This window comes from Fukomys damarensis, unplaced genomic scaffold (genome assembly GCF_012274545.1).
Source record: "Fukomys damarensis isolate Sample0158 unplaced genomic scaffold, DMR_v1.0_HiC HiC_scaffold_9, whole genome shotgun sequence".
NCBI lineage: Eukaryota > Metazoa > Chordata > Mammalia > Rodentia > Bathyergidae > Fukomys > Fukomys damarensis.
In genome coordinates, this window is record NW_022900921.1 from 40,030,631 (window position 1) to 40,038,887 (window position 8,257).

At 46.0% G+C, this 8,257-nt stretch overlaps 1 long non-coding RNA gene across 2 annotated transcripts in view; it reads left to right on the forward strand.

The window, feature by feature from the left end:
• The window catches only part of LOC104872012, a 179,467-nt gene that overhangs the window by 170,061 nt on the left and 1,149 nt on the right, over window positions 1–8,257 (forward strand). The window contains exon 5 of one of the 2 annotated variants that reach the window (XR_004516432.1): window positions 7,784–7,925. This is a non-coding gene — a long non-coding RNA (uncharacterized LOC104872012). Of the gene's footprint in view, window positions 1–7,783; window positions 7,949–8,257 lie in introns of those variants that run through there. The other variant, XR_004516431.1, reaches the window with a different exon arrangement.

Genomic DNA, 8,257 nt, shown 5'->3' on the forward strand with positions numbered 1-8,257 from the left:
AGTCTCTGGGGACATAGAGGCACAGTTGCTATGGCAGGAGCCCCGTGCAGCTGCAGTGGGGGCCCCCCAGTCCTGTGTGAGGAACTCAGCATAGTGCGGTCAGGGAGGGTGCATAAGGGGTGGGGGGAATGTCCACTTTAGAGCATAGGCAGGGCCCCCAGTCCTGGCAGGATTTGCACACCTGGCAAAGATGCATCCCAGATTCCAGTGCCTCTGAACACCATTCTACAGTATACGCTCATCACAAATGTGCCGGTCCTAAAAGGGTTGAGAGCCATTTATTCTCCCTTCCAATATACAATTTCTAAGCCATTTTTGAATGGTCAGTGGTGAAATCTATTTAGATGAAGTCTTAGAAAAGAAAGTTTTAGACAGAACACAAAGCATCTGCCACAATCTTTGTCTCATCCTCTTTCCCCTTCCTTTGTTCCTTCGATCCTTCGTTCCTTTCTTTCTTCTTTTTGCCTACTTATTCTTTTTCAAGGACTTGTGTATACCCAGCTTGCAGTGCCTGGCCCTGACCTCCAGGTGCAGCTAAAGGGAGGCCCCAGCCAGGGCTATGAGGGATATGGAAAGGGGATGTTGGTAGACACTGAGGTCTTCCTGGGAAAGGGTGCCGAGCTTTGAGCGGCTCAGGTTGCCATCACAGTGCCACATGCTACAGATGCGGTGCTGACACCAGCAGAAAGCAACCTTGCCCCCTTGTGATTATGAGTCTTTCAAAGATTCAGGGCGTGGGAAGGGAACACGAACAGAGCCTCTGCTGTGTGCTGGGACTATGGCAGAAGATTCCCAGGTGTTTCTTCATTTAGATCCCACATGATTCCTGGGACAGTGTGCTGTTCCCTTACTGAAAATCAAGACTATTGCACTTCTGAGGTGGACACTAGGGCCACCTCTGTGCTGTCATGCCCATGAAGTAGGGGACAGCAGGCCAGATTTAGCGGCAGGAGGGAAAGGTGCTCTTTTTTCTCTTTTGAAATCAACAGATATGAAATTAGCTCCTCTTCGTGAAGAGTGTGTGCTCCAGTGTTATTCTTTTTTTTAAAAAAAAAAAAATCTGAAGACCCTACTAAACCCTCTGCTTTTATTGTGAGTTAAATCATGTTCATTCAATGGGCTTTGGTGTGGGGTGACTTGCAGGGTGAAAACTACTGGGCCCTGCTCCATCCAGCATGCTCCCTACCTCCTCCTGCCTCTTGTTCTTGTGTTATAATAAGGCATGCATGTAGGTCATTTATAAAAGAGCCTACACAAGACTTAGAAACCAGGAGAAAACAGTGTTAGAAACCCCCAAAGTTTGTGGGACACAAAAGCAAGGTAGCACATGTGCTCCTAGACAGCAAGGTCTTTCCACTGGTGAGGCCCATTTTGTCTTTGATCTCAGCTGTCACTAGGAGTAAGCATGTCTACTGCTTGAAAAAATAAGGATTATGTTCAGAATCCAACTTGAGCCTCCCCAAATCTGTAAAACATTAAGATGTGTGGATCTTCACATCCCCGGACCACCCAGTACCTGTGTGTAGGTTTCTCACCTGTTCTCTGGGCATCAGACCTGGCACGGATTAGGGACAGAGCAGTTTGAGCTGATACTCTTGTTCAAAACTCTGCCCCTGGACGCTCTGCTGTATGTAACCTCAGTTTAGCCTCCCCATCTTCTCCTAAAGTCACCTCTGAATTCAGATCCCTGTCTCCTCTGTATTCTCTCAGCTACCTGCACACTCTGGATGCTGTCTCTCCTAAACCCTTGGAGTAACAATTCCATGGTACTTAATAAGCCAGAACTTCAGAGAGGCAGCAGCACCAATGGCATCAAAAGCCCACTGTCCTCCTTGAGGCTTCTGGATCCTGCCTCACTCTGTCCAGTTCATTCTCTATCCCAGCGGACACCCTCAGAGGGTGGGCAAAGGATGAATGCTGCGAGTCAGGGTTGGTTGCACAAAGAGAAAAGTTCCAGGAGAGTAGATGCCTACTGGAGGTTTCAGGGAGGAGCCAGGACATAGTATCTGAGAAGCAAAAAGTTAAGAAACAGTGTGTTCTGGGAAGCAGGAGAGAGGGCCATCCCCAAGGCCCAGGACAGGTGGAATTGGCAGTGTTGCTGGGTGCAGACACTGGGCAGGGCACTAGTAAGAAAATGCTTGGGAAGAAGAACTGTGCGCCTGGTGCTGAAAAGCTGTGCAGGGATTTGGACCATCCCCAGCAGGCAAAGGTGCCACTGAGCAGGAATCCCTTTATTTTTTTTTTTCTTCCATCTTTGGGAATAAAAATGGTACAGTTCAGCCCACAACTTCAGAGTGGGATAGGAATCCTCACATTCAGGAAAGCTCTTTGCTTCCTGCTGGATCAGTTCCCCAAATGCCCTGTAAAATCTACCTAACGCTTTCAGGGTGGATCAACTAATGTTCAACTTGGAATGCCCAGCTGAACTGAGTCAGCATAGTTCTGGGTGTGGAAGACCCACCTGAGTATTGTTGCCAACTGTATAAAAGGAGCACTGAAGAGGAACACTGGATGTTGATTTTCTTGGAGAAGCTTGCCATGGCTGGTTTTCCTGATACGGATTTGGCTGCTCTCAACTTCAGAGGAGCTCGCTGTGTCTGGGGATGGCTGCTGTTCTCAGGGAAGCTCTGTTCTTCACCACAAGCTTTACTTCCTGGCTCCAGGGCAGATCCCTCAGCCTGATGGCACAGGTCCTTCACCCCACAGGTGCAGGCTTTCTAGCTTCCTCCACTGGCCTTTGGGTCTTGGTGCAGGTTCTCGATATGGACAATATGAGACATTACCTTGTGCTCTAGGCCTTGAGCTGGATTTACGAGAGACATTGCTGTGGGATTCTGGATTATTAGTCTCTGATGTGAACAGATCTCTTGCTCTCCTCTGCATTTGACTTGGGGTGAATATTGTAAAATAATCCTGTAAATTATGTGTCCTGTATTAAATCTGTTCCCTTGCAAACCCTGACTTCAACTTTGGAGCTAACAATAATACCTTCAGTTTTTATTTCAGACATAGTTTGAATTTTATCCCATGTTCGTGTTACCCCAAGTTCCCTAGTGTCAAACTCAGAAGGTTAGAATTGAGAAATCACCAGGCACTGAGCCCAGGCACTTGAATTTTAACTGTTCTGCTCCTTTAAGCCTGGGGTTCTGTTTGAGAGCTCGGGGTGATGTGTGGGGTGATGTGAGCCAGATAAGGGTTGTAATTAGAGAGAGAGGGCGGGCAGCGGTGAACAGGCTGCCCCGAAAGTAAACAGAACCCTTGTCCCGCCCATGTCTAGACAAGAAGCAGGGCGCGCAGTAGGGCTGCAGGGTGACTCAGCCTGGCCTTTGAATGCTCTCTATTCATGGGCCCAGGCCTTTGTTTAAATCGGGCTTGGTTGTGAAGACCAAGAACTGGCTGAACTGGTCCGGCAGCTCCGAGCCCTGCACACTTCCCCGGGGAGCGCTCAGGTAGATGAAGTCATCAATATTTTCTGGGCAGTCAAATCTGTGATTAACTTTTATCTGTGCTGCCGAATAACAGCCTCCCTTTCAGCCTGATAACAATAAGGAGACCTGGCTGGAGGACATTTCATGCTGGGCTGGGAGACACAGACTTGAGCAAGGGGGGCTCCTGGGGAGGAGGGTTGGAGGCCACAGGGAGGGTAGAGAGGAGGGGCTCCCGGGCCCTGCCCCTTGTTACTCCAGTGTACCGGACATCTGACTTCTCATTGGCTTTTCAAAGAAAATGGCCGCTTTCTTCCACTCCCGCCATGTTTAAGGCCTCACCGCAGCCAGGGGACCTGGACAGAACCACCTGGGAAGTTTTGCGCCCGCCCCCATCCAACCCTGTATAGAGCCCCTCAGATCTAGCTGCTCCCAAGTCTGAAGGGCCTGGATCCGACCACTCTCCCTATGCCGGCCCTTTGCAGGACCCTCTTAAGACTGTAGAAGCTGGTTATTTTTCTAAAAGACATTTCTTTCCCTTTGTGGGCACTTGACCATGGCATTCAAGGCCCTTAGTAGTGTGGCTGAACACCCTGAGTTCTCCTAGTCCTTAGGCGGGGGCGGCGGGGGAGGGGGTAAGAACAGGCGAGCCGCCCGGGTAAAACCCGGGACTTTTAGTTTCATGTGTTTACTCAGTTTTAATGGAGACCAGCTTACCAGGAAGTTTAACTTCTTAACTCGCAAAACAACACCGCAAGCTTGATGTGACGATGTGCACGTGGCTTCACTGTTGAGTAGGGAAAGCTGGGGACCCGGGCCAGGCCAGCCAGGGAACTAGGGTCAGGTTTTAAGAAATCACTCATTCTCAGAGCCCTGCAAATACAGGGCTGACACCTGAAAATCAGTGCCTCCTTAAATTTTATTTTTAGGGCTTTACCTGTCCCACCCCAGACTTGCGCAGGTGAAGATATGGTAAAATGGATCATGGACCCACACTAAAAGACAGCTGCCAGTCAGTGTCACCTAATTGTCTGAAAGCAACACTGGGACCCCACCAATGCCAGACTTTTTTAAACATTTTGGAACACTTGGACAACAGTTCTTAACAAGGTAAGGGAGTTGTCCCCATGAGTAGGTAACCTTCCCACTGGGTGTGGAGCCTCTGGCCAAAGACTAGGGTCCTCAGCTCAGCCCCTCACGTGATCCCAACAGCAGCAGACACAGAGTAGGTGCTTGGCAATGCCAAGTAACAAATGGACTTTGGGAAAAGAATTACAGTACCCCGCTGGGTCTCAAGTTAGCATCACTATCCAAGAAATGGATCCTAGGTGTTTGTGGCTCAGTATCCACTGCACAGGGCACTCCAAGCAAGGCACTCTGTGATCACAGGAGCCACATGAACCCTGGAAGGCAACTTCTATTACCCATTAGGTAACAAAGTAACAGAAATGGAGAAAAGAAGGAAAAAATTAAAACAAGGCATGTATTACCAAAATAATAATATATTGACACATAGTAATTACAGCAAATGTAAACAGACAGAATCTCATCTGCCCCAAGAGAGAAATGATCAGATTCTATTTCTAAAAAATCCAGCTCAGATACTATTTTAAAGGAAGATACGTGTGAGATAAAAGCACATAGGAAGGCTGACAAGAACAAGATGGGAAAAGATACATACACTATGCAAATGTTAGCAATTACAGGCCAACTCCAACAGGAGGGAAGCCAGGTAACAAGCAAAGCAGCAATCCACTTGGAAACTATCACAGTTCTAAATGTTTATGCACCTACACGTGTGCGCCTCATAGTAATAACAAGTCCCAAGACTTGGACCCATCGAAGTTCATCAAAAATTGATAAACAACTAAAAACATTAGCGTATAAAAATATTTGGGAAACAAAAGCAGCAAGCATTATCTATTGGATATGTGTGTATGTCTCTGTGTGTGTGTATGTGTGTGTAAAACTGCAGCCAAAAGTAGTCTTCATTTTCTTTGGAGATAACACTGATCATTTAAAATTTGATCACATCCTAGGCCACAGAGAAAATTATATTCTTTAAGCACAACCCAATTAAAGCAGAGATCAATAATTAAAATGTTGTCCCACACTCATATGTTTGACAACTCAAACATCCACTCCTAAATTACAGGTTGAAGAGGGAAGCACAGGTGGACTATATTTGAAATAGACATAATAAAGCATTATGTATCAAAACTGAATTGCAACTAATAGAATATTGGAGGTAAATTTGTAGCCTTCAATGAACTGACTTTAAGAACATGAGAGGTTAAAAGGAGAGATTTAAAGGAGATAAGCTGAGTGTTCAAAGTAGGAATTACAAGGGCTTTCCTTAGTGTGATAAGATACCTATCGGAAATGTTCAGTAAGCATTATAATTATGGGAAAGCCACAGAAGCATGCTCACCAATATCTACAATGAGTCAAAAATATCCATTATCAATATTTCTATTCACCAATGTCCCAGAAGCCACACTGCAGGCAATGAAACAAAAGAAATAAGAAGAATGAGAATTGACTCATAGATGGAAGCTGCCGAGTGCAATATCAAGACCAGCAGGCAACAGAGCCCAGGAGAAGCTGATACTGCCATTCAGGTTCAAAGGACATCAGGCTGGAGGCTCCCAGGAAGGTCAGTGTTGCCAAGAAAATGCGAAGAGCAGCTTGCTGGAGAATTTCTGGCTGCTTGACAAGGTTAGCCTTTATTGTACTTACGCCTTCAAACAACTGCGTGAGGCTCACCACGTGATCTGCTTGAAGACCCGAATTTAAATGCACATCTCATCCAGAAACACTGTCACAGTTGAATTCCAGCCACTGGGACACTTAACACCAACCACAAAACTTCTAGTACACCAAATGGGTCGAAGTGTTTGTCTGCCAACACCAAGTGTTGACATAAATGCCAAACACTGGGAACTTGGCCCCTGCTGACAGGTGCTTAGGTGTGGACACCGCTTTGGAGAGAAGGAGTCCAAGCTAGTGAAACTCCCACGGCACAAGTGTTCACTGCACCACTTCTGCAGTCATGAAGAGCTGAAGCCATAGGAAATAAGCTGATGGGGACATCTTTTATATGAGGGACTTCTAGGGCCTAGGGATTTAGCTCAGTGGTGGTGCCACCTGACTCGTAAATGCAAGGTCCTTAGTGCAATCCCTGGTACAAAAAAATGCATATGAGGAATTATTACACAGTAAATGAGTTAGAGAACATGTGTCTATATGGATAAATCTAAAAGCAGTGGTGAACGGCAAAAACTAGTCTTGAAGGATCTACACAGCAGAATAGATTTTGTACAATTTTAAACTTGTAAAACAATATTATATGTTATCTATAGATACTTTAGAACAAACTGAAAAAAAATCTTTGAGATTTTTACACACTAATTTCAAGGTTACTACATCTCTGAGAAGGATGTGAAGGACACCAAAGAGGCCTTCAGCCGTGTCTGTAATGTTTTATGGATTTTTTTGAAGCCCTGAAACAAATGTGGCAAAAGATAATGATTTGATGAGCCATGGAGGTGTATTTATCTCTGGACTTGCTCATGTGTTTAAAGTATTTCTCCCAAAAGAAATATACTCAGAGACCTATGCGTCTCATGCGACTGTCTAGTAAAGATATGTACCAGGGGGACAATATGATGCTTTGGAAGATGTCAGGTCCACAACTCACTGGTGGGTTCATGTGTCCTGGTGAAATTCCTCACAGAGCAGCAGCACAGCTGGAGCCCCAAGATGGCACAAAAGAACAGCTTGCAGGATATGGCCAAGATGACAAACCCCTGTGTGATGTGCTTTGCTGTGGGAATCTGGAAGGCTCTGACCCCATATCCAAGAAAGAGGCAAAGATGGACTCTCCTTGCACTGTCAGGATGGGTATGGTTGGTACATTAATTGTTCCTCCATTTAGGGAGGAATTGGGAGCCATGGAATCACCATGCTGTGTGGCAGTGCAACCATATCCTGTAAGGACGTCAATTCCAGAGTGTGTGTGAGGGTGGTCCCATCAGATTATATCCCCTAGTAACCTCATAGTCAACTTAGTCAATGTCAGTACACTAATGTTCACAGCAAAGTCACCTAATGACACATTCCTCATAGTTTAACCCTGTTCAATTATACTTTTCTCCAGAGAAGAAGAGTTGGCCCAAGTCCACTTAAGTGGATCCATATTCCCTTCCCGAGAGACCCACAGAGAGGAAAGGATCTGAGTCTCTCTTGTGGGTCAACACCCATGGCCTCAACACAGAACACACATGAAGTGGTACTGTGGTGCTTTCTGCCAAGAACTGGCCAGCATTTAATGGCCTTGGTCTGTTTTCTCCCACCAGCCTCATTTTCAACCTGCTGACACTGTGTGGCTGTCTTCTGCGGATGTGACGGTGAAGCAGCTGAGAGGTGGGAAGAGGTTCAGAGGGAAGCTGGAGAAGGAAAATAAGGGTCATCAAGTTGTGAGTCCTGCCGTCTCTTGATGTGAGTTAAGTTGTATTTTGTCTTTGTAAAACGTGTATTAAAAATTAACAAAAAAGTATTCAATGGTGCAACATGTTTCTTAGATGGGGTAGAAAAATGACCAGAGTTCACGGGGGTAGTACAATGTAAGACTGAAATTTCCTGTGGGAGCTGAGGACCCTGTGGTGCTTCTTAGGACCCGAGCTGGCAGTACTGGGGGCTTTAAACTGAGAGTCTCTGGGGAGGGACAAAAGGAGTAACGTCTATGCACATCTCCAATCTCTGAAGACCGAGGAGATGTTTCAAAATACTCTGATGCATTTTCTTAAGGTTTTTTTTTTTTTTTTTTTTTT